The sequence below is a fragment of the Oncorhynchus clarkii genome, unplaced genomic scaffold (genome assembly GCF_045791955.1).
Source record: "Oncorhynchus clarkii lewisi isolate Uvic-CL-2024 unplaced genomic scaffold, UVic_Ocla_1.0 unplaced_contig_817_pilon_pilon, whole genome shotgun sequence".
Classification (NCBI taxonomy): Eukaryota; Metazoa; Chordata; class Actinopteri; order Salmoniformes; family Salmonidae; genus Oncorhynchus; species Oncorhynchus clarkii.
In genome coordinates, this window is record NW_027261148.1 from 207,644 (window position 1) to 232,365 (window position 24,722).

The following is a 24,722-nucleotide window of genomic DNA, read 5'->3' on the forward strand; positions in this document are numbered from 1 at the left end:
TATCAGTAGTCTTGTATGTCTTCCATTTCCTAATAATTGCTCACACAGTTGATTTCTTCAAACCAAGCTGCTTACCTATTGCAGATTCAGTCTTCCCAGCCTGGTGCAGGTCTACAATTTTGTTTCTGGTGTCCTTTGACAGCTCTTTGGTCTTGGCCATAGTGGAGTTTGGAGTGTGACTGTTTGAGGTTGTGGACAGGTGTCTTTTACACTGATAACAAGTTCAAACAGGTGCCATTAATACAGGTAACGAGTGGGGGACAGAGGAGCCTCTTAAAGAAGTTGTTACAGGTCTGTGAGAGACAGAAATCTTGCTTGTTTGTAGGTGACCAAATACTTATTTTCCACCATTATTTGCAAATAAATTCATTAAAACATTTTTTTTCTAATTTTGTCTGTCATAGTTGAAGTCTACCTATGATGAAAATTACAGGCCTCTCTCATCTTTTTAAGTGGGAGAACTTGCACAATTAGTTGCTGACTAATGACAGATTACAGTGAACATATCAATAATTATTTTGTCCCGGGAAGATTTGAGAAGTGTGTTGTGTAGAAGAAGTCTGCAGAGTAGTAGAAGTGTGTTCAGTAGTAGTAGAAGTGTGTTGAGTAGTAGAAGTGTGTTCAGTAGTAGTAGAAGTGTGTTGAGTAGAAGAAGTGTGTTGAGTAGAAGAAGTGTGTTGAGTAGTAGAAGAATTGTGTTGAGTAGTAGAAGAAGTGTGTTGAGTAGTAGAAGAAGTGTGTTGAGTAGAAGAAGTGTGTTGAGTAGTAGTAGAAGTGTGTTGAGTAGAAGAAGTGTGTTGAGTAGTAGTAGAAGAAGTGTGTTGAGTAGAAGAAGTGTGTTGAGTAGTAGAAGTGTGTTAAGTAGACAAAGTGTGTTGAGCAGTAGTAGAAGTGTGTTGAGTAGTAGTAGAAGTGTGTTGAGTAGTAGTAGAAGTGTGTTGAGTAGTAGTAGAAGTGTGTTGAGTAGTAGTAGAAGTGTGTTGAGTAGTAGTAGAAGTGTGTTGAGTAGTAGTAGAAGTGTGTTGAGTAGTAGTAGAAGTGTGTTGAGTAGTAGTAGAAGTGTGTTGAGTAGTAGTAGAAGTGTGTTGAGTAGTAGTAGAAGTGTGTTGAGTAGTAGTAGAAGTGTGTTGAGTAGTAGAAGTGTGTTGAGTAGTAGAAGTGTGTTGAGTAGTAGAAGTGTGTTGAGTAGTAGAAGAAGTGTGTTGAGTAGTAGTAGAAGTGTGCTGAGTAGTAGAAGAAGTGTGTTGAGTAGTAGTAGAAGTGTGTTGAGTAGAAGAAGTGTGTTGAGTAGTAGTAGAAGAAGTGTGTTGAGTAGTAGAAGAAGTGTGTTGAGTAGTAGTAGAAGTGTGCTGAGTAGTAGAAGAAGTGTGTTGAGTAGTAGTAGAAGTGTGTTGAGTAGAAGAAGTGTGTTGAGTAGTAGTAGAAGAAGTGTGTTGAGTAGTAGAAGTGTGTTAAGTAGACAAAGTGTGTTGAGCAGTAGTAGAAGTGTGTTGAGTAGTAGAAGAAGTGTGTTGAGTAGAAGAAGTGTGTTGAGTAGTAGTAGAAGTGTGTTGAGTAGTAGTAGAAGTGTGTTGAGTAGTAGTAGAAGTGTGTTGAGTAGTAGAAGAAGTGTGTTGAGTATTAGTAGAAGTGTGTTGAGTAGTAGTAGAAGTGTGTTGAGTAGTAGTAGAAGTGTGTTGAGTAGTAGTAGAAGTGTGTTGAGTAGTAGTAGAAGTGTGTTGAGTAGTAGTAGAAGTGTGTTGAGTAGTAGTAGAAGTGTGTTGAGTAGTAGTAGAAGTGTGTTGAGTAGTAGAAGTGTGTTGAGTAGTAGAAGTGTGTTGAGTAGTAGAAGAAGTGTGTTGAGTAGTAGTAGAAGTGTGCTGAGTAGTAGTAGAAGTGTGCTGAGTAGTAGTAGAAGTGTGTTGAGTAGTAGTAGAAGTGTGTTGAGTAGTAGTAGAAGTGTGTTGAGTAGTAGAAGAAGTGTGTTGAGTAGTAGAAGAAGTGTGTTGAGTAGTAGTAGAAGTGTGTTGAGTAGTAGTAGAAGTGTGTTGAGTAGTAGAAGAAGTGTGTTGAGTAGTAGAAGAAGTGTGTTGAGTAGTAGAAGAAGTGTGTTGAGTAGTAGAAGAAGTGTGTTGAGTATTAGAAGAAGTGTGTTGAGTAGTAGAAGAAGTGTGTTGAGTAGTAGAAGACGTGTGTTGAGTAGTAGAAGACGTGTGTTGAGTAGTAGAAGACGTGTGTTGAGTAGTAGAAGAAGTGTGTTGAGTAGTAGAAGAAGTGTGTTGAGTAGTAGAAGTGTGCTGAGTAGAAGAAGAAGTGTGTTGAGTAGTAGAAGAAGTGTGTTGAGTAGTAGTAGAAGTGTGTTGAGTAGTAGTAGAAGTGTGTTGAGTAGTAGAAGAAGTGTGTTGAGTAGTAGAAGAAGTGTGTTGAGTAGTAGTAGAAGTGTGTTGAGTAGAAGAAGAAGTGTGTTGAGTAGTAGAAGAAGTGTGTTGAGTAGTAGTAGAAGAAGTGTGTTGAGTAGTAGTAGAAGAAGTGTGTTGAGTAGAAGAAGTGTGTTGAGTAGTAGTAGAAGTGTGTTGAGTAGTAGTAGAAGTGTGTTGAGTAGCAGAAGAAGTGTGTTGAGTAGTAGTAGAAGTGTGTTGAGTAGAAGAAGTGTGTTGAGTAGTAGAAGAAGTGTGTTGAGTAGTAGAAGAAGTGTGTTGAGTAGTAGAAGAAGTGTGTTGAGTAGTAGAAGAAGTGTGTTGAGTAGTAGAAGAAGTGTGTTGAGTAGTAGAAGAAGTGTGTTGAGTAGTAGAAGAAGTGTGTTGAGTAGTAGAAGAAGTGTGTTGAGTAGTAGAAGTGTGCTGAGTAGAAGAAGAAGTGTGTTGAGTAGTAGAAGAAGTGTGTTGAGTAGTAGAATAAGTGTGTTGAGTAGTAGAATAAGTGTGTTGAGTAGTAGAAGAAGTGTGTTGAGTAGTAGAAGTGTGCTGAGTAGAAGAAGAAGTGTGTTGAGTAGTAGAAGAAGTGTGTTGAGTAGTAGAAGAAGTGTGTTGAGTAGTAGAAGAAGTGTGTTGAGTAGTAGAATAAGTGTGTTGAGTAGTAGAAGAAGTGTGTTGAGTAGTAGAAGAAGTGTGTTGAGTAGTAGAAGTGTGCTGAGTAGAAGAAGAAGTGTGTTGAGTAGTAGAAGAAGTGTGTTGAGTAGTAGACAGAGTTATGGATGCAGAGACTGACTATCCATGATATCAAAATTATAGTTTTAATCATGTTGAGGCTACGTATATAGTGTTTGTTTACATTTACTTTGCTTACAAACATTGGAGTAAAACAAGCTTATATTCTGGGTTCTGATGAGGTACGACTATTGAGCTGAGCTCATGAGGCATTTCTAAGTTATATTCTTCAAGAATCAATGGGTACTTATCATTCATTTATGATTCCAAGAATGGATGTAGCACCTGCAAATCAAATCAAATCAAAGTTTATTTGTCACGTGCGCCGAATGTAACAGGTGTAGTAGACCTTACAGTGAAATGCTGAATACAACATGGTGAATAGACCTTGTGTTTACTTACAGGCTCTAACCAATAGTGCAAAAAAGGTGTTAGGTGAACAATAGGTAGGTAAAGCAATAAAACAACAGTAAAAAGACAGGCTATAAAAGTAGTGAGGCTATATACAGACACCGGTTAGTCAGGCTGATTGAGGTAGTATGTACATGTAGATATGGTTAAAGTGACTATGCATATATGATAAACAGAGGGTTTGTGGGGGGGGCTCACAATGCAAATAGTCTGGGTAGCCATTTGGTTACCTGTTCATGAGTCTTATGGCTTGGAGCACAACTGGTTGGGCGCCCGTAAAACTGCTGCCATTTCTTCCCGGCGCCACTTTATACCCCAGATTGCCCCGTTAATGTTTATTATCACCGAAGACGTGTAAGATGTTCAGAAGTCTGACTCTGGTCTGAGCTCATTTCAAGCTTTAATAAAATAGGTGATACGAGACAGAGCAGCGTATGGGGTTTCTCTTTTCTTTCAACTTATCTCTTCACTGGTGAAAATAACGTGGTATTTTGGGTCTCAGTGCTCATATTCACTGACAGGCATTGTAGGAAGGTCCAAAATACATCTGATGTTTTATATAAGTAGGACAGGATGATTGGAGCTTGTCCTGAGGGAGGCAGAAACAGAGAAGCTTTAGCAGCATGGATCCTCATACATGAAGCCTAGTGAGGACTCTGTTATATAAAACCTTCCTCCCACTCCATCTGAGACTGGACTGACACACACTCCAGTGCTGCTGCTGTTAATGTTGTGTAATCCTGTGAGAAACATAGCGCAGGCAAACTATATGTTCTGTATTATGTCACAGCTATAGTGTTGTTATCCTGGTTACCTCATGTTTTGTCATCTTGCACTTTTGGCGTCATTTTACACAACAAGGTTTGGGTCAATTATGTTCCCAATTCACGAAGTGGATTGAAATCAAATGCATGAATTGAAAAATCCCCATAGAAAACAACGGTAAATGTTCAATTCACCTCGACTGAAGCCACGTTGCGCAATATCACTTCATGTCCTCATGTTATGTTTGTGGTGTGGGAATGTTTCGTTGTTGTGATATTGTTAGCTAATTAGACTAGTGGCAGAGAGAGAGAGGGGCAGAGGGAGAGAGAGGGGGGAAAGAGGGGTTAGAGACAGAAGGAGGGAGAGAGACAGAGGAGGGGGCCAGAGGGAGAGAGAGAGACAGAGGGAGAGAGAGAGGGGGGGAGAGATGGAGGGAGGGAGAGAGAGAGAGAAACAGAGAGAGCGAGAGAGGTGGGGGCAGAGGGAGAGAGAGAAAGAAAGAGGGTGTAGAGACAGGGAGAGAGAGAGGGGGAGAGAGAGGGGGGGAGAGACGGAGGGAGGGAGGGGGGGGGGGGGACAGAGTGAGTGAGAGAGTGAGTGAGTGAGTGGAGTAAGGGAGGGCTGCATGGGGAGGCATCTGAGGAACAATGATCCCTCTGTACTGTAGCCACTACAGCAGTGTTACAGAGAGAGTCAATGTCATAAGACAAGTTCTGTTGTTGTTCTACTGGATGTTTTTCATCTACTTCTGCCCCTGTGGCACTCTGCCAGCCAGTCCTCTGTTCATCTGTCTGTTACACCATGTTGTTCCTTGATAGAGGAACACTCTGCCAGCCAGTCCTCTGTTCATCTGTCTGTTACACCATGTTGTTCCTTGATAGAGAGGAACACTCTGCCAGCCAGTCCTCTGTTCACCTGTCTGTTACACCATGTTGTTCCTTGATAGAGAGGAACACTCTGCCAGCCAGTCCTCTGTCTGTTACACCATGTTGTTCCTTGATAGAGGAACACTCTGCCAGCCAGTCCTCTGTTCATCTGTCTGTTACACCATGTTGTTCCTTGATAGAGAGGAACACTATGCCAGCCAGTCCTCTGTTCACCTGTCTGTTACACCATGTTGTTCCTTGATAGAGAGGAACACTCTGCCAGCCAGTCCTCTGTCTGTTACACCATGTTGTTCCTTGATAGAGGAACACTCTGCCAGCCAGTCCTCTGTCTGTTACACCATGTTGTTCCTTGATAGAGAGGAACACTCTGCCAGCCAGTCCTCTGTCTGTTACACCATGTTGTTCCTTGATAGAGAGGAACACTCTGCCAGCCAGTCCTCTGTTCACCTGTCTGTTACACCATGTTGTTCCTTGATAGAGAGGAACACTCTGCCAAACACACTTTAATCAGTCCTCTGTTCATCCATCTTTTACACCATGTGTTTCATTGATAGAGAGTTAGAGATTCATCAGAGAAGATGAAAAACATTGATATTTCTAGTCCTCCTTGACAATGTCACTCCAATGAGCTGAACTCACATAGTATTTGTTTTCTTTAAAGTGTTTGGTTGAACGTTTGATTGAGCCTGCCCTGGGTGCCAGAGGAGTGGGTTTTGCACTTTGGGGATTATTCTATTGGTTCCACTGTGCCTGGAAAGCTCAATCAAGGGCAGCTAAACTATTAGAAAGAAACGCTGCTGTTCTGTTTGCGAACTACAGATGTAGGATCTTAATTTGAGCAAGTTTACTACAGCAGGAAAATAATCCTGCAGCAACAGAACATTTGATTTATTATGTGGATTATAAGTAATGGACATTTTTGTAGGGGTTGATACATTTTATGTGAGGGAAAATCAAGTCTGAAATTTCAAAGTGGAAATCTCAAAATTCAGAAGCTTTTTTAAACCTCAAATACACTACAAGTTTAAAAAGTCCTGCAACAGAGTGATCAAATTAAGACCCAATATCCTTATGTGACTCTTTCTGGCCTTGGACTGACCTCCCCCAGAGGTTATTGCCATTCAGCTGATTCCATATCATACTTTGATTATGTCTTAAAAGAATCATATTCTTCTCGAATGTCAGCCTTTTATATACTAATCTAATCCCCATACAGATTGTAAAATATTGTCATTTATAACGTGTTGTGTTTTGTGTGAGTGTGTGTGTGTGTGTGTGTGTTCAAGCGCTTGCGTGTGTGCATGCGTTCTCGTGCATGTGTGTGTGCGTGTGTGTAGCCCAGATGTAAACAAGAGCATTGGGTAATCAATGACAGAGAGATCTAACAATGCTGAGCTCAGCGGACAGTACGGAAATATTCAGTTAGTTTTATCTCTGTTATCTCACAGACCTAAGCTAATCAAGCACGTACTGCATGCTCAGCCTATAAACTGCAGTCTATAACTCAGTGATACAGTACCTGAATGAATGGTCCTTGCACAGAGCAGAACATGCTAGTCAGCAACATGCTGGATCAGGAAACATACCAGCAAGGACTTGTCTTTTGGACTGGATTTCTTCAGCTATAATCAACAGTGTGATCTATCCCTCAATCAAGGCTAAGGGGATGCATTGAGGCTTAGTCTGATTCTGTATCTATGCTGGCACTTTTGGTTACCGATATAGCTCCTAAATGACTTCCAGGTGTCTTAAAGAGGCGATCACATTATTCTGACTGAGGACAAAGCAGCTGGGGCACCTCACACCGTTGTCCACGGCCAATGCGATTTCTGAGCTCATTTCCTTGACCAATCAGAAGTCCTGTGAGGGTAGTGAGAGAGGCCAGAGGGAGTAATGATCTGGAGATGAGACTCAAGGTCACAGGGAGGTCACAGGGAGGTTACTGGGAGGTGTCTGTGATAGAGCTACTGAGACAGCTCAGGACATGTTAGTCTCAATAGCAACTAACTGGGGAGCTACACTGGGGCGTGGAGAAAACAGTAGCTGTTACAACGGGGCGTGGAGAAAACAGTAGCTGTTACAATGGGACGTGGAGAAAACAGTAGCTGTTACAATGGGACGTGGAGAAAACAGTAGCTGTTACAATGGGGAGTGGAGAAAACAGTAGGTTTTTAGCTGTTACAATGGGGAGTGGAGAAAACAGTAGCTGTTACAGTGGGGCGTGGAGAAAACAGTAGCTGTTACAATGGGGAGTGGAGAAAACAGTAGGTTTTTAGCTGTTACAATGGGGAGTGGAGAAAACAGTAGCTGTTACAATGGGGAGTGGAGAAAACAGTAGGTTTTTAGCTGTTACAATGAGGAGTGGAGAAAACAGTAGCTGTTACAGTGGGGCGTGGAGAAAACAGTAGGTTTTTAGCTGTTACAATGGGGAGTGGAGAAAACAGTAGCTGTTACAATGGGGAGTGGAGAAAACAGTAGCTGTTACAATGGGGAGTGGAGAAAACAGTAGCTGTTACAATGGGGAGTGGAGAAAACAGAAGGTTTTTAGCTGTTACAATGGGGAGTGGAGAAAACAGTAGGTTTTTAGCTGTTACAGTGGGGCGTGGAGAAAACAGAAGGTTTTAGCTGTTACAGTGGGGAGTGGAGAAAACAGTAGCTGTTACAGTGAGGAGTGGAGAAAACAGTAGGTGTTTAGCTGTTACAGTGGGGAGTGGAGAAAACAGTAGGTTTTAGCTGTTACAGTGGGGAGTGGAGAAAACAGTAGGTTTTTAGCTGTTACAGTGGGGAGTGGAGAAAACAGTAGGTTTTTAGCTGTTACAGTGGGAAGTGGAGAAAACAGAAGGTGTTTAGCTGTTACAGTGGGGAGTGGAGAAAACAGAAGGTTTTTAGCTGTTACAGTGGGGAGTGGAGAAAACAGTAGGTTTTTAGCTGTTACAATGGGGAGTGGAGAAAACAGTAGGTTTTTAGCTGTTACAATGGGGCGTGGAGAAAACAGTAGCTGTTACAGTGAGGAGTGGAGAAAACAGTAGGTTTTTAGCTGTTACAATGGGGAGTGGAGAAAACAGTAGGTTTTAGCTGTTACAGTGGGGAGTGGAGAAAACAGTAGGTTTTAGCTGTTACAGTGGGGAGTGGAGAAAACAGTAGGTTTTTAGCTGTTACAGTGGGGCGTGGAGAAAACAGTAGGTTTTTAGCTGTTACAATGGGGAGTGGAGAAAACAGTAGGTTTTAGCTGTTACAATGGGGCGTGGAGAAAACAGTAGCTGTTACAGTGAGGAGTGGAGAAAACAGTAGGTTTTTAGCTGTTACAATGGGGAGTGGAGAAAACAGTAGGTTTTAGCTGTTACAGTGGGGAGTGGAGAAAACAGTAGGTTTTAGCTGTTACAATGGGGAGTGGAGAAAACAGTAGCTGTTACAATGGGGAGTGGAGAAAACAGTAGGTTTTAGCTGTTACAATGGGGAGTGGAGAAAACAGTAGGTTTTAGCTGTTACAGTGGGGAGTGGAGAAAACAGTAGCTGTTACAATGGGGAGTGGAGAAAACAGTAGGTTTTTAGCTGTTACAGTGGGAGTGGAGAAAACAGTAGCTGTTACAATGGGGAGTGGAGAAAACAGTAGGTTTTTAGCTGTTACAGTGGGAGTGGAGAAAACAGTAGGTTTTAGCTGTTACAGTGGGAGTGGAGAAAACAGTAGGTTTTTAGCTGTTACAGTGGGAGTGGAGAAAACAGTAGGTGTTACAATGGGGAGTGGAGAAAACAGTAGGTTTTTAGCTGTTACAATGGGGCGTGGAGAAAACAGTAGGTTTTAGCTGTTACAGTGGGAGTGGAGAAAACAGTAGGTTTTTAGCTGTTACAGTGGGAGTGGAGAAAACAGTAGGTTTTTAGCTGTTACAGTGGGAGTGGAGAAAACAGTAGGTTTTAGCTGTTACAGTGGATGAGTAACTTTTGCCTGCATGATCCAGTTGCGAGACACTTTATGAAGTGTTCTTGGGTGTGAGTCGCAATTTTAAGTTGAGCAGCGACAGACTCTCACCGAGCAGCACTGCTTGAGCCCAGGTTTCACTGGAATTAATAGGAAAGTCTGACGCACGCCAAAGGTCACTATAGTGACTCACACCTGGATAGTCTTATCGACAGAAAATTAGAAAACAACAATAGAAAACGTGGCTTTATACAGTTTGTGGTCATTTACATGAAGTACTATATGACTGAAATACGACTCTGTTTATTAGTTATTCGAAACACAAACTCCACCTGAACGCTGCTTTCAGTGTGACACAACAGTTCTAAAAGAGGTCTGCAATCAACCGCCATTCCCAGATGGGTCCTAATGCATCACGAGTTTGGTTGTGATGTTCTCCCATCGTTACAGTGCACTCTCCATTGGCGGTGTCTAACTTCTGTAGGAAGAAGAGGAGAACGGGTTCAGTCATACAAAAGAAAAATAAAATAAAATAAAAACTTTGACATTTTCCAGTCAACATATTTATAACAAAATCGTTGCATAGAACTGCGAGTGGTTTACATTTGCAAATACCTTCTTCCAGGGTTAAATTTAAAGGGTTAAGGTTAGGGTTAAGGGAAGGGTTAGCTAAAAGGGTTAAGGGTAGGGTTAGCTAAAAGTGTTAAGGTTAGGGGAAGAGTTAGCTAACATGCTAAGCATTTGCAAAGTAGCTAAAAAGTAGTAAGTACTTGAAAAGTTGCAAATGAACTCAAATGCTAAAGTTGTCTGTGATTAGATTCGAATTCGCAACCTTTGGGTTGCTAGATATTTGTGTTATATGCCCACCCATCCACCTCCCTTTTGTTTTTGCATTAAGTAGCCATCTGTCTTACAGAGTGTAACCGTACCAAACGTAACATATCATTCTAAATGGAGAGGCTCTGATTTACGTACAGAATAATATGAAATGCTCAGAGACAAGGTTGCTCTGTTGCAACATCAGTGCCTTATCTTTGCAGCTACAATGGGGTCTGGGACAAGAGTCACATTTCACAGGTCAAAAGTTATGCAAAGGGTCATGAAGCCATCATACAGAGTACAAAGCAACCCCTTGAGCTAAACTGTAGATATCCAAAGTAATCCATTTCAAATAAATCTATTATTAAGGTCATTATCCACAGTGGTTTTTCTCTACTGGCCCATCCAGCCTCTAAAACAGGCCTGCTGTATGTGTAGTGGTGTGTATGTGTATTATGTATGCAGTGAAATGAATGGCCTCATCGAGAACTTGAAAGATTTTCTGATCTAATCTATTTGAACCTCGGTTGATTTCTTCACTGTGTTGCGGGAGGGATAGGAGACAAGTGCAGGGGAGAGGAGGGGGTTGAGCTCTGTGCAGTGGGCACCATCACGCCCCAGTTAGCTCCACTCTCACCATGCATGCGGGAAGAGCGATCGCTGGGCACATCTCTCTGGCAGCTGGCCTATTTTAAGAGCAGCGTCTCGCCCCATCGACCAGTGTTAAGGCTGGGACACTGAACACGGGAGCCGGGGTGCGAATCCCAGATACCACCACAAAAACATGTCCCTAACAGTTAGCTAACAGTAGTAGTATTAGGACACATTCTTAAAGTGAAAACACTGCAAAGTTAGTCCAATCCAGAGTTGATCCACACCTGATTAGATCCACTACAGAGTAGATCCATCCCAGAGTAGATCTACTAAAGAGTAGATCCACTAAAGAGTAGATCCACTCCTGAGTAGATCCACTCCTGAGTAGATCCAATCTCAAGTAGATCCAATCCACAGTAGATCCAGAGTTAGATATGATTCTCATACTATCAGCCAGGTCACCTGTGATACAAGTCAGTATTGGACGTCCATCCATGTCTGAGGACATTGGGAGATGATGTGGAAACCGGCCACTAGGGGCAACAGTGAGCCTGTTACTTTGAAGTAGATTTCGGTTTTGCCAGGACATGTGGACGGGGATGGGTGTAAGCATCTGCGTCTATTTCCAAAGGTTGCAAGTTTGAATCCAGCGATAGAAAGTTGTTTTTGATATTTTGGTTTTAAGCCTATCCCAGACCTTAACCATTACCTTAACCATTCAGAGTTAATGCCTAACCTTAACCATTCAGAGTTCATGTCTAACCTTAACCATTCAGAGTTCATGTCTAACCTTAACCATTCAGAGTTAATGCCTTACCTTAACCATTCAGAGTTAATGCCTAACCTTAACCATTCAGAGTTCATGTCTAACCTTAACCATTCAGAGTTAATGCCTAACCTTCATTCAGAGTTAATGACTTACCGTAACCATTCAGAGTTAATGACTTACCGTAACCATTCAGAGTTAATGGCTTACGTTAACCATTCAGAGTTAATGCCTAACCGTAACCATTCAGAGTTAATGCCTGAACTTAACCATTCAGAGTTAATGCCTAACCTTCACCATTCAGAGTTAATGCCTAACCTTCACCATTCAGAGTTAATGCCTAACCTTCACCATTCAGAGTTAATGCCTAACCTTCACCATTCAGAGTTAATGCCTAACCTTCACCATTCAGAGTTAATGCCTAACCTTCACCATTCAGAGTTAATGCCTAACCTTCACCATTCAGAGTTAATGCCTAACCTTAACCATTCAGAGTTAATGCCTAACCTTAACCATTCAGAGTTAATGCCTGAACTTAATCTTAAACACTTCGACATTTGATGAGTGGAACAACTTAGAAATTTGACGTTAAAGAAACATGGATGAACATCTAATTGTGACGTGAGATTCTGAGAGTGGGTAGCATACTATGGCCCATATTCCAGTCCATCATGTGGTTCATCACAGAAGAGTGAAGTTCTCAATAGTTTGCCCAGGCCCCACTTTTCGAGCCTTCTAGCTCTTCTAGAATCCTGTCCAGATTCTAGAACTACAAGTGGCAGCAACCTCCTCTCTTTGCAAAGAGGACAGACAGTGAGATCTTACTATTATGCATAGTTGTTGCCTTTTGCTGAAATGGCTGTTGAAAACATGTGCCTTAGCTTTTAGAACGTTCTCACATGGAACGTACGTACTGTATAGAGTCCAAGTAGGTCATCAAAGGAGTGCCTACATGCACACACACACAATAGGCATGGGCATGTGACAGGGTCGCTATAGTCTACACACAAACACACACACACATTCTAATGAGTACTACATGTACTAACCTGTCTAACTCGGCGGCTCAGCAGTGAGCTATGACTGAAAATAGAAATATATACAGCTGTGAACAGCGAGCAGAAAACGATCAGCCTAGAAGCCTGAAGGCCTATAAATACAGGGACGCTAATTGAGTACAGTTTGATCCCTGACTCCAACTGAGGAAGAACAGTCAGAGTGTGAGTCAGGCTGAAACACAGTGCACGGTCCTCTAACGCTTTCACCTGAAGACATGCTCACAGAGTTCAGGCTTTCATTATATGACCTGAAGACATGCTCACAGAGTTCAGGCTTTCATTATATGACCTGAAGACATGCTCACAGAGTTCAGGCTTTCATTATATGACCTGAAGACATGCTCACAGAGTTCAGGCTTTCATTATATGACCTGAAGACATGCTCACAGAGTTCAGGCTTTCATTATATGACCTGAAGACATGCTCACAGAGTTCAGGCTTTCATTATATGACCTGAAGACATGCTCACAGAGTTCAGGCTTTCATTATTTGACCTGATGACATGCTCACAGAGTACAGACTTTAATTTTCACTGTAAGGTGAGTCATACATTGTTAGTCCTAAGAGATTCCACACACTGGGAGAATTTCTCTCTGAGGAGCGAATGAAAGTCAATGGCCTGTTGTTGAAGCTTTCATGTACTTTACCTGAGTCACCAGGGTTTCTTTGTTTGTTTGTGCGTTCCTCCTCCTTCACCCTCCTCTCTTTCTACATCTCTCTCCCTTATCCGTCTGTTGCAACAGTGTTTCATTTGTTTGGGATCCCCCAAGGCACAGTGCTCGGCTCCGTTTCTTCCTAAAAAAGGATTGTCATACTTGTTTCTGCCCCAATACAACAACGGAACTAATAGGAGAGTAGCTTTTACACAAAGGGGATGTGAGGAAACATCTCGGTGTTGTCCTAACAAATGCCAAGGGGAAACGGGAGACAAGCGAGAGAAATCCAACACCAGCTGCAGAAGAGAGCTGAACACAGATAGGTAGCTGAGGCTGCAGTGGGTTATTTTAGCTCCATGCCTGCAGCTTCATGTTTTATATAAGAGCCAATCAGACATGGTGCTGTGCATATGGAGAATGTACAGTGAATCTGACTCAGAAACCTGGGTTCCCTCAGCAGGGGAGGGACTAGCTGAACTTGTCCAATAAGAAACTATTGTTTTTGTTTTCCGTTGCAAAACCTTTTTTGCTTCGTTTTGCACTAACGAATATGACCCTGCTGCACACTGCTCGAATATCATACATCATTACAACAATGTAAACGGCTCAACTCACAGTGTTCTTCAAGCATAGTGCATGATCCTCTGTTATGTCAGAAGGTAAAAGCCTATGTCTGGGGGGGCAGTTGTGGTATTACTAAAGTAGGAAACATTTGGTTTGGTTCTGGGTATGTTTTAAACAATAGAGAATATTTCCTCATGGATAGAAACATATCCTTTTTCAGACTGTCTTTCCTATCTTGTTGGATATTTCTTGTTTACCTTAATTTGGCATTAGTTTTCTTTAACTTTTCATTTGATGGTTAGTGATAATCCCAACAGCCAGCCTCAAAATAGTCACTGGCCCAGGTAATAATGGTCTTCAGCTGATTGGTTCAACTGACAGGTTGTCACATGGGTTCTAGCACTAACTGTATACGTATGGCAGCAGTTGCACTCCTTTGCATAGAAAAGGGATCATATAGATTTGATTCATGATGATCAACACTAATCAATAGCTATTGTACCCAGCTATTGCCTTTTGCTGAAACAACTTTTTTTGTTTTGTTAAATGAACATAATGTAGAGAGAAGTGGGTCATTGACGTTGCTGCTATAACCTAATCAGTAACCCAATTTCATCATTTAGGAATGGATTCATTCTAATCGGCACAATCATACGTCTTCCTTTCCCTTACTCTCTAATGGACAGTTCTGTCTGTCGCTCCACCTACAATATCAGTCAGCAAGTCATTCAGTCAGTCAGCCAGCCAGTCAGCAAGTCAGTCAGTCATTCAGTCAGTCAGCCAGTCAGTCATTAGGTTAATTAATAAGTGGATGTGATGTGTCATTCAGTGGAGATACTCAGTCAGTCAGTCAGTCTGATAGGTTAATAAGTCAGTCATGTGCCTGATAGGTTAATAAGCCAGTGAGTCTGTATAAGTCAGTGTCAGTAATACAAAGTGAAAACCAACAATAAAGTACCATCTAAGTCAATTCAGTCAAATGAGAAATTGACCGTCCTCCCAGTGACCCAAATCGTCCTCCAACAACCCAGCTGTACTATAATAGAGTAGTCAGTCAGTCACAGCCAGTCAGTCAGCCAGTCAGTCAGTCAGCCAGTCAGTCTACACATACAGTAAGTGCTTGTATCTGGCAGTGTTGTACTGTAAGTCATCTGGCTCATTACATGATCAAGCTCTCGAACACACATCACTTTAATTCAATTCACCCCCCCCCCCCCCCCTCCCCATAACTATTCCCCAAGTCGTTGCTGTAAATGAGAATTTGCTTTCAGTCAATTTACCTGATAAAATTAGGGTTTAATATAACCGATACAGTAGTTTCCCTTCCCACAATCCTCTATTCTCTTTAATTATGTCACAACCTCTTGTATTTCCACATTAGCTAAATCATTACACCCTGTTTTCCTGCTTTCCTCAAGACACAAAAGAAGCAGTGCAAGCCCAAGCAGCTATCCACACACTGGTAGGTCATTTATCATGCAATGACTTCTACAGTATAACTTGAAGAAACAGTGCAAGCCCAAGCAGCTATCCACACACTGGTAGGTAATTTATCATGCAATGACCTCTACAGTATAACTTGAAGAAGCAGTGCAAGCCCAAGCAGCTATCCACACACTGGTAGGTCATTTATCATGCAATGACCTCTACAGTATAACTTGAAGAAGCAGTGCAAGCCCAAGCAGCTATCCACACACTGGTGGGTCATTTATCATGCAATGACCTCTACAGTATAACTTGAAGAAGCAGTGCAAGCCCAAGCAGCTATCCACACACTGGTAGGTCATTTATCATGCAATGACCTCTACAGTATAACTTGAAGAAGCAGTGCAAGCCCAAGCAGCTATCCACACACTGGTGGGTCATTTATCAGCAATGACCTCTACAGTATAACTTGAAGAAGCAGTGCAAGCCCAAGCAGCTATCCACACACTGGTAGGTCATTTATCATGCAATGACTTCTACAGTATAACTTGAAGAAGCAGTGCAAGCCCAAGCAGCTATCCACACACTGGTGGGTCATTTATCATGCAATGACCTCTACAGTATAACTTGAAGAAACAGTCCTGCAGTGAGAGAGTACATTTGTATGCAAAAAGCAGCACTCACACACATAAATATAGCAGCAGTGGAATACGTGTCCTCAGGGATACTTTCCAGAGCCTGGCTGAATGGAGGATGATGCTTCCGACGATGGTGACGTGGAACCCACTACAAAGCCAAGAACTCCATACTGTGTTTCAGATCCTCTAATAAAAAAACGACCCCCTGTCATTATGCAGGACAACATCCAACCACCCAGGGCTCTTCCTCTTTGACTTATGATTGGTTTAACTCATTTAAAACTCTTTCTTTCTCAGTCATCCTATCTTACCTGATGCGGTGCATTTAAAAGGGGAGGGGAGCAAGCCTGGACATGATCTGTTTGGCAGCCATCCTCCCTCACTAGAGCAAATAGAGAGAGATCATTTGTCTTGTGTGTGAGAGCAGGAGAGAGAGAGAGAGAACAAGAGAAAGAGAACAAGAGAAAGCAAGAGAAAGAGAACGAGAGAGAGAGAACAAGAGAGGGAGAGAGAGAGGGAGTGTGAGAGAGAGAGGGAGAGAACAAGAGAAAGAGAGAGAACAAGAGAGAGTGAGAGAGAGAGAGAGAGAGAGAGAGAACAAGAGAAAGAGAGAGAACAAGAGAGAGTGAGAGAGAGAGAGAGAGAACAAGAGAAAGAGAGAGAACAAGAGAGTGAGAGAGAGAGAGAGAGAGAACAAGAGAAAGAGAGAACAAGAGAGAGTGAGAGAGAGCGAGAGAGAGAGAGAGAGAGAGAAAGAGAGAGAACAAGAGAAAGAGAGAGAACAAGAGAGAGTGAGAGAGAGCGAGAGCGAGAGAGAGAGAGAGAGAGAGAGAGAAATGGAGAGAAAGGGAGAGAGATGACCAGCATCAGCAGCAACAGGAATCTCTCTTGAAGCACTGAGCAGTCTCATGTAAGAGGCTATTTGGAGATGATTTTAGGTATCCCTGAGAAAGAAACGTGTGGCAAAGATCAAACCAGAGAAACTCTTCTCTCTGAAAAACTAGCAGGCTCTGTGGTGAATATAATTAGGTTGATGGTTAAAATGCTTAGGTATAGGGATGGAATGGCCCTTTCAAATTGGCTGCTTTGCTTGTTAGTTGGAGGAAAAATATAGGCCTAGCACATGATGCAACATGAAGGGGTCAGGAAGATAATAGAGACCCCACAATACATTTTTACAATGGTTGGGTGGTTGGGATTATAAAGACAACTTAATAAGATATTCAGATATGTGTATTCCATGTGTTTTGCTATAAGAGGGTAAACAAGTGGGCTAATTTGTGCATTTTCAAGTAGAGTGGAGTAGAGCAGATCACTAGTGATACAGCAGAGCACTAGTGATACAGTAGAGTAGAGCAATAGTGATACAGTAGAGTAGAGCAATAGTGATACAGTAGAGAAAAGTCAAATCAAATCAAATGTATTTATATAGCCCTTTGTACATCAACTGATTTCTCAAAGTGCTGTACAGAAACCCAGCCTAAAACCCCAAACAGCAAGCAATGCAGGTGTAGAAGCACTAGTACTAGTGATACAGCAGAGCAGAGTAGATCACTAGTGATACAGCAGAGTAGAGGAGAGAACTACTGATACAGCAGAGCAGAGTAGATTACTAGTGATACAGCAGAGCAGAGTAGATCACTAGTGATACAGCAGAGCAGAGTAGATCACTAGTGATACAGCAGAGTAGAGTAGATCACTAATGATACAGTAGAGTAGAGCACTAGTGATACAGTAGAGTAGAGCACTAGTGATACAGTAGAGTAGAGCACTAGTGATACAGTAGAGTAGTGCACTACTGATACAGTAGAGTAGAGCACTAGTGATACAGTAGAGTAGAGCACTAGTGATACAGTAGAGTAGATCACTAGTGATACAGTAGAGTAGAGCACTTGTGATACAGTAGAGTAGAGCACTAGTGATACAGTAGAGTAGAGTAGTAGTGATACAGTAGAGTATATCAGAGAACTAGTGATACAGTAGAGCACTAGTGATACAATAGAGTCAATCAGTAGTGATACAGTAGAGTAGATTAGAGCACTAGTGATACAGTAGAGTAGCGCACTAGTGATACAGTAGAGTAGCGCACTACTGATACAGTAGAGTAGAGCACTAGTGATACAGTAGAGGAGAGCACTAGTGGTACAGTAGAGTAGAGCACTAGTGATACAGTAGAGTAGATCACTAGTGATACAGTAGAGTAGAGTAGAGTAGTAGTGATACAGTAGAGTATATCAGAGAACTAGTGATACAGTATATCACTAGTGATACAGTAGAGTAGAGCACTAGTGATACAGTAGAGTAGAGCACTAGTGATACAGTAGAGTAGATTAGAGCACTAGTGATACAGTAGAGTAGAGCACTAGTGATACAATAGAGTAGAGCAGTAGTGATACAGTAGAGTAGAGTAGAGTAGTAGTGATACAGTAGAGTATATCAGAGAACTAGTGATACAGTAGATCACTAGTGATACAGTAGAGTAGAGCACTAGTGATACAATAGAGTAGAGCAGTAATGATACAGTAGAGTAGAGCACTAGTGATACAGTAGAGTAGAGCACTAGTGATACAATATAGTAGAGCAGTAGTGATACAGTAGAGTTTGAGCACTAGTGATACAGTAGAGTAGAGCACTAGTGATACAGTAGAGTAGAGTACTAGTGATACAATAGAGTAGAGCAGTAGTGATATAGTAGAGTAGAGCACTAGTGATACAGTAGAGTAGAGCACTAGTGATACAGTAGAGTAGAGCACTAGTGATACAATAGAGTAGAGCACTAGTGATACAGTAGAGTAGAGCAGTAGTGATACAGTAGAGTAGAGCACTAGTGATACAATAGAGTAGATCCCTAGTGATACAATAGAGTAGAGCAGTAGTGATACAGTAGAGTAGAGCACTAGTGATACTGTGCAGTACAGCAGGGCCCCCCCTGCCAGCATTGGGGAACATCTCACACCACATGTATTTCCATGGGCACAAGCACTGTTCATGACATCAACTGTTTGTTGGTGGAGAGAATGTTGCAGGTTTAAAGCTAATTTCCTGCAATTCTACACATTTTGTCATGGGGTGTGAAGAAAGCATTGTAGTTTTAAAGCTATTTTTTTTTTGCAATTCTATACATTTTGCCATGTTTAATGTGTATTTGTGTGATATTTAAGTGGCAAAAAAATACAACAATATCTTTGGGCTAATAAACCTAAATAAAAAAACATTATCTGACATGGTCTAGTTGATCTGGACATTTCTGACAAGTTATAAATATCTCTCTAAGGTCTGCAATGACTGACATGACAAGAGGAACTGATGATGCAATACCTAATATAGAAATGACACCTTGTGCATTCTACTATTACAACTTTCAAGAGTAAGTTTAAAGCCGGACTGAGTTCCTCTAAAAAATAATAATATATATATAATAATAAAAAAAATTTTTTTTGGGGGGGGGGGGGGGGGTGGCACAGTTTGGGAACCACTGCAGTACAGTAGTGAGCAGTCAATTTCCTCACGTTTTAACCAGGCATTATAGGGCGTACATAACCAATAACATTAATATACTGTACTTCATCCTACATGAAGTGGCAGCATAATCCCACCACATAGCCTAGTAGTTCAGAGAGACAGAAAGAGAGGCGTTGCACTATGATAATGGTGGGTGAGAGAGGTGGGCTATGATAATGGTGGGTGAGAGATGTGAGCTATGATAATGGTGGGTGAGAGAGGTGGGCTATGATAATGGTGGGTGAGAGAGGTGGGCTATGATAATGGTGGGTGAGAGAGGTGGGCTATGATAATGGTGGGTGAGAGAGGTGAGCTATGATAATGGTGAGAGGTGAGCTATGATAATGGTGGGTGAGAGGGGTGAGCTATGTGAGAGAGGTGAGCTAATATAATGGTGGGTGAGAGAGGTGAGCTATGATAATGGTGGGTGAGAGAGCAGTGAGCTGTGATAATGGTGGGTGAGAGAGGTGGGCTATGATAATGGTGGGTGAGAGAGGTGGGCTATGATAATGGTGGGTGAGAGAGGTGAGCTATGATAATGGTGGGTGAGAGAGGTGGGCTATGATAATGGTGGGTGAGAGAGGTGAGCTATGATAATGGTGAGAGGTGAGCTATGATAATGGTGGGTGAGAGGGGTGAGCTATGATAATGGTGGGTGAGAGGGTGTTGAGCTATGATAATGGTGGGTGAGAGAGATGGGCTATGATAATGGTGGGTGAGAGAGGTGGGCTATGATAATGGTGGGTGAGAGAGGTGAGCTATGATAATGGTGGGTGAGAGAGCAGTGAGCTATGATAATGGTGGGTGAGAGAGGTGAGCTATGATAATGGTGGGTGAGAGAGCGGTGAGCTATGATAATGGTGGGTGAGAGAGGTGGGCTATGATAATGGTGGGCGAGAGAGGTGGGCTATGATAATGGTGGGTGAGAGAGGTGAGCTATGATAATGGTGGGTGAGAGAGCGGTGAAATATGATAATGTGGGTGAGAGAGGTGAGCTATGATAATGGTGGGTGAGAGAGGTGGGCTATGATAATGGTGGGTGAGAGAGGTGGGCTATGATAATGGTGGGTGAGAGAGCGGTGAGCTTCATGGTCTAGATCCCTCTGCTTAGGAACAATGGGAAGGGTAATGAACTAGAATTAGTTCAAAGGGGAATTAGAGAGGAATCTGCTGCTCCTAGCTGGACAGACATACTGCTTGAAATGTGGGAGACGGGAGGGGGGAGAGATGAAGAGTCTTTGAAGCATACAGTCATGACACTGCATGGTAAATACTATCAAAGAGCCACGAGAACTGTTACCAAACTGTGTGCGTGTGCCAAATGGTACCCTATTCCCTATGTAGTGCACTACTTTTGACAGGGCTCTGATCAAAAGTAGTGCACTACGTAAGGAATAGGGTGCCATTTCAGACGCAGACTGTACAGATGTCTGCAGGCTTCAGAGGGAGGAGGCTAGGAGACCTGGAGGGGGATCTGGGAACACAGCCAATGAGGACAAAGGGAGCTGTATTCGATCACAGGACTGTGTGAATTTGGGGGTCTTGTGAATGTGCACTCTGGGCTGATGTTGGTGCATACCTGTAACAAGGGTACCAACGTAGGGTGAGAAGGGGTCAGTAGGCCAGTGGGTTGGGTACAAATACTCCAAAGATAGACCGCACAGGGTGGTGGAAAGACCCTTTGAAGTCCTGGGTCGTGTTCATTAGGCACGAAAAGGAAGAAACCTGACTGAAACAGGGAGTGACTACCTGGACTTGTCCAACTCATTTTGTTTTCCGTTGCAATACATTTTGCTAGGGTGTGCACTACTGAATAACGTCCCTGGTGTGAATAATAGATGTGCAGAGACACCACTAACACCAGGCCTCTGATCCAGCCCTATGGACAGAGAGACACCACTAACACCAGGCCTCTGATCCAGCCCTATGGACAGACACCACTAACACCAGGCCTCTGATCCAGCCCTATGGACAGAGACACCACTAACACCAGGCCTCTGATCCAGTCATACGAACAGAGAGACACCACTAACACCAGGCCTCTGATCCAGTCCTACGAACAGAGAGACACCACTAACACTAGGCCTCTGATCCAGTCCTACATCCTACGAACAGAGACACCACTAACACCAGGCATCTGATCCAGTCCTACTGCAATCCACACAGCAGAGATGGAACAGAGAGACAATGTATTATGGAAGGGGTGAGCATGGAGAAAGCCAACACAAAGGGAACTGCAATGCTCCTAGCGTGGTGATTGGTCAACAACGACAGTGTAAATTGTGGTCATTGGTCAACAACGACAGTGTAAATTGTGGTGATTGGTCAATAACGACAGTGTAAATTGTGGTCATTGGTCAATAATGACAGTGTAAAGTGTGGTGATTGGTCAATAAGGCCTTGGTTTCCCAAGCAAGTGGATAACACCACAGGAGGCTGGTGGCACCTTAATTGGGGAGGACGGGCTCGTAGTAATGACTGGAGTGGAATCAGTGGAATGGTATGAAATACAAACACATGGTTTCTATGTGCTTGATACCATTCCATTCGCTCCGTTCCAGCCATTATTATGAGCCGTCCTCCCCTGGATAACACTTTCATCGATCAAATTCATTTTTAGATACCTGTCCTGTTTGCAATTCCTTCATAAAGTTTAAAGTATGAAACACCCACAACCATAAAATACATTAAAATAGACATGCCCATATATAAACAGCAAATACAAGTCCCAGGGGAATAGAACCGATGTGAAAGATAGGATGTGTTACACCATAGAGTTACACTGACTGTACAAAACATTAAGGACACCTGCTCTTTCCATGATATAGACTGACCAGGTGAAAGCTAGGATCCCTTACTGATGTCACTTGTTAAATCCACTTCAATCAGTGTAGATGAAGAGGAAGAGAAGGGTAAAAGAAGGATGTTTAAGCCTTGAGACAATTGAGACATGGATTGTTTATGTGCCATTCAGAGGGGTGAAGGGGCAAGACAAAATATTTAAGTGCCTTTGAACGGGGTCTGGTAGTGCAGTGCATTTTGTTGAAGCACCTTTGGCAGCGATTACAGCCTTGAGTCTTCTTGGGTATGATGCTACAAGCTTGGCACACCTACTATATTTGGGGAGTTTCTCCCCTTCTTCTCTGCAGATCTTCTCAAGCTCTGTCAGGTTGGATGGGGAGTGTTCCTGCACAGCTATTTTCAGGTCTCGCCAGAGATGTTCTATCGGTGTTACAGTTTTCTTCCGTCGAAAGAGAGGAGGACCAAAATGCAGCGTGGTTATTTCGATTCATGTTTAATAAAACGATAACCACAAACGTGAAAACCTAAACAGCCTTATCTGATGCAAACAAACACTGAGACAGGAACAATCACCCACAAAACACTCAAAGAATATGGCTGCCTAAATATGGTTCCCAATCAGAGACAACGATAATCACCTGCCTCTGATTGAGAACCACTCCAGACAGCCATAGACTATTCTAGACAACCCCACTATACCCCAATCCCAATACTTACAAAAACCCCAAGACAAAACACACCACATAATAAACCCATGTCACACCCTGGCCTAACCAAAATAATAAAGAAAACACAAAATACTAAGACCAGGGCGTGACAATCGGGTTCAAGTCCGGGCTCTGGCTGGGCCACTCAAGGACATTCAGAGACTTGTCCCAAAGCCACTGTTGCATTGTCTTAGCTGTGTGCTGCCACTGAAAAACACCCCCACAGCATGATGCTGCCACACCACGCTTCACTGTAGGGATAGTGCCAGACATGAAGCTTGGCATTCAGGCCAAAGAGTTCCATCTTGGTTTCATTAGACCAGAGAATCTTGTTTCTCATAGTCTGAGTCCTTTAGGTGTCTTTGGCGAATTCCAAAGGGACTATCATATGCTTTTTACTGAGGAGTGGCTTCCGTCTGGCCACTCTACCGTAAAGGTCTGATTGGTGGAGTGCTGCAGAGATGGTTGTCCTTCTGGAAGGTTCTCCCATCTTCACAGAGGAACTCTGGAGCTCTGTCAGAGTGACCATCGGATTGCTCAATTTGGCTGGGCGGCCAGCTCTAGGAAGAGTCTAGGTGGTTCCAAACTTCTTCCATTTAAGAATGATGGAGGCGACTGTGTTCTTGGGGACCTTCAATACTGCATAAATGTTTTGGTACCCTTCCCCAGATTTGTGCCTCGACACAATCCTGTCTTGGAGCCCTACGGACAATTCGTTCGACCTCATGGCTTGGTTTTTGATCTGACATGCACGGTCAACTGTGGGACCTTATATAGACAGGTGTGTGAATGCTTATTTAAATAAGGTATTTCAGTTTAGCATTTTTTATAAATTAGCAAAAAATTCTAAAAACCTGTTTTCGCTTTGTCATTATGGAGTATTAGAATTATTATGTGTAAAAATGTACTTAAAATGATTTAATCCATTTTAGAATAAGGCTGTAACGTAACAAAATGTGGAAAAAGTCAAGGGGTCTGAATACTTTCCGAGTGCACTGTAGGCGCCAGGTTCATCTGTTTGTGCCAAGAACTGCAACACTACTGGGTTTTTCACGTTCAGAAGTTTCTCCTGTGTTCAACTCAATATTAGGTCTCTCCCGAGCCCGTACGGGAGTTGTAGCGATGAGACAAGATAGTAGTTACTAAACAATTGGGTACCACGAAATTGGGGAGAAAAAGGGGTACACATTTTTTTTTAAAGGAAGGTGTTTCCTAATGTTTGGTATACTCAGTGTATATCTCTGTAATACCATAGTTCCATCTCTTTAATATGATAGAGTCTGTGCAGACAATGGAGCATTCCTCTGTATCACCATAACAAGGTAGTATGAGGTCATTATGGGAGCTATAATTACCCTGCAAGTCAGATCATGTTTGGCATTTAATCGACTGTAACAATTTTCGCCTTTTCTTATCTGATTGCAGTTCAACCCTGGGCAGAGTAGTGTGTGTGTGGCGTGTCTGCGTGCGTGTGTGAGCTTGCGTGCGTGTAGCGTGCATGTGTGTCTGTCTGTGTGTGCATACATACAGTACATGCGTGTGTGTTTGTGTGATCACTTGTGTCCAGACTCCCTACAGCCAGCTCTGTCCTGAGAATATCACAACAACTTACCCAACTCCAAGCAGTTAATCAATTTCAGAAGAAAAAACAAAAAAACATGTGAAAATGGAAACTGCATATCCTGCTGTTTTCCTACACAAGGCAGCTTTTCTAAACTGAAAATGGAAAATATGTAGCAAGATATTGTAATAGCAATGTAGCAAGATGCTATAATAACTATGTAACAACTTTGTAGCAAAACATTGTATCTTGTTGTTGTATGAATGTACTCGAGTTATAAGTTTCAAGATGTCAGTATCTGTTTCTACTGTACATTTTTCGTTTCCGCCCCGTGTCTGGCCGTCAGACGTGAATGAAAAGCAGTCATTCATAAAAACAAGACAAGCTCGCTTACCATTGGTCACTGGGGTCCAAAGAGCTCTCTGAACGTCAATTGGCCAGTCACTTGAATGGCATTGTGTAACAACCAATTGGCGTGTATTATGGAGTCCTCTATTTTGGCTTCAGGGAAAACCAGACGATTCCAT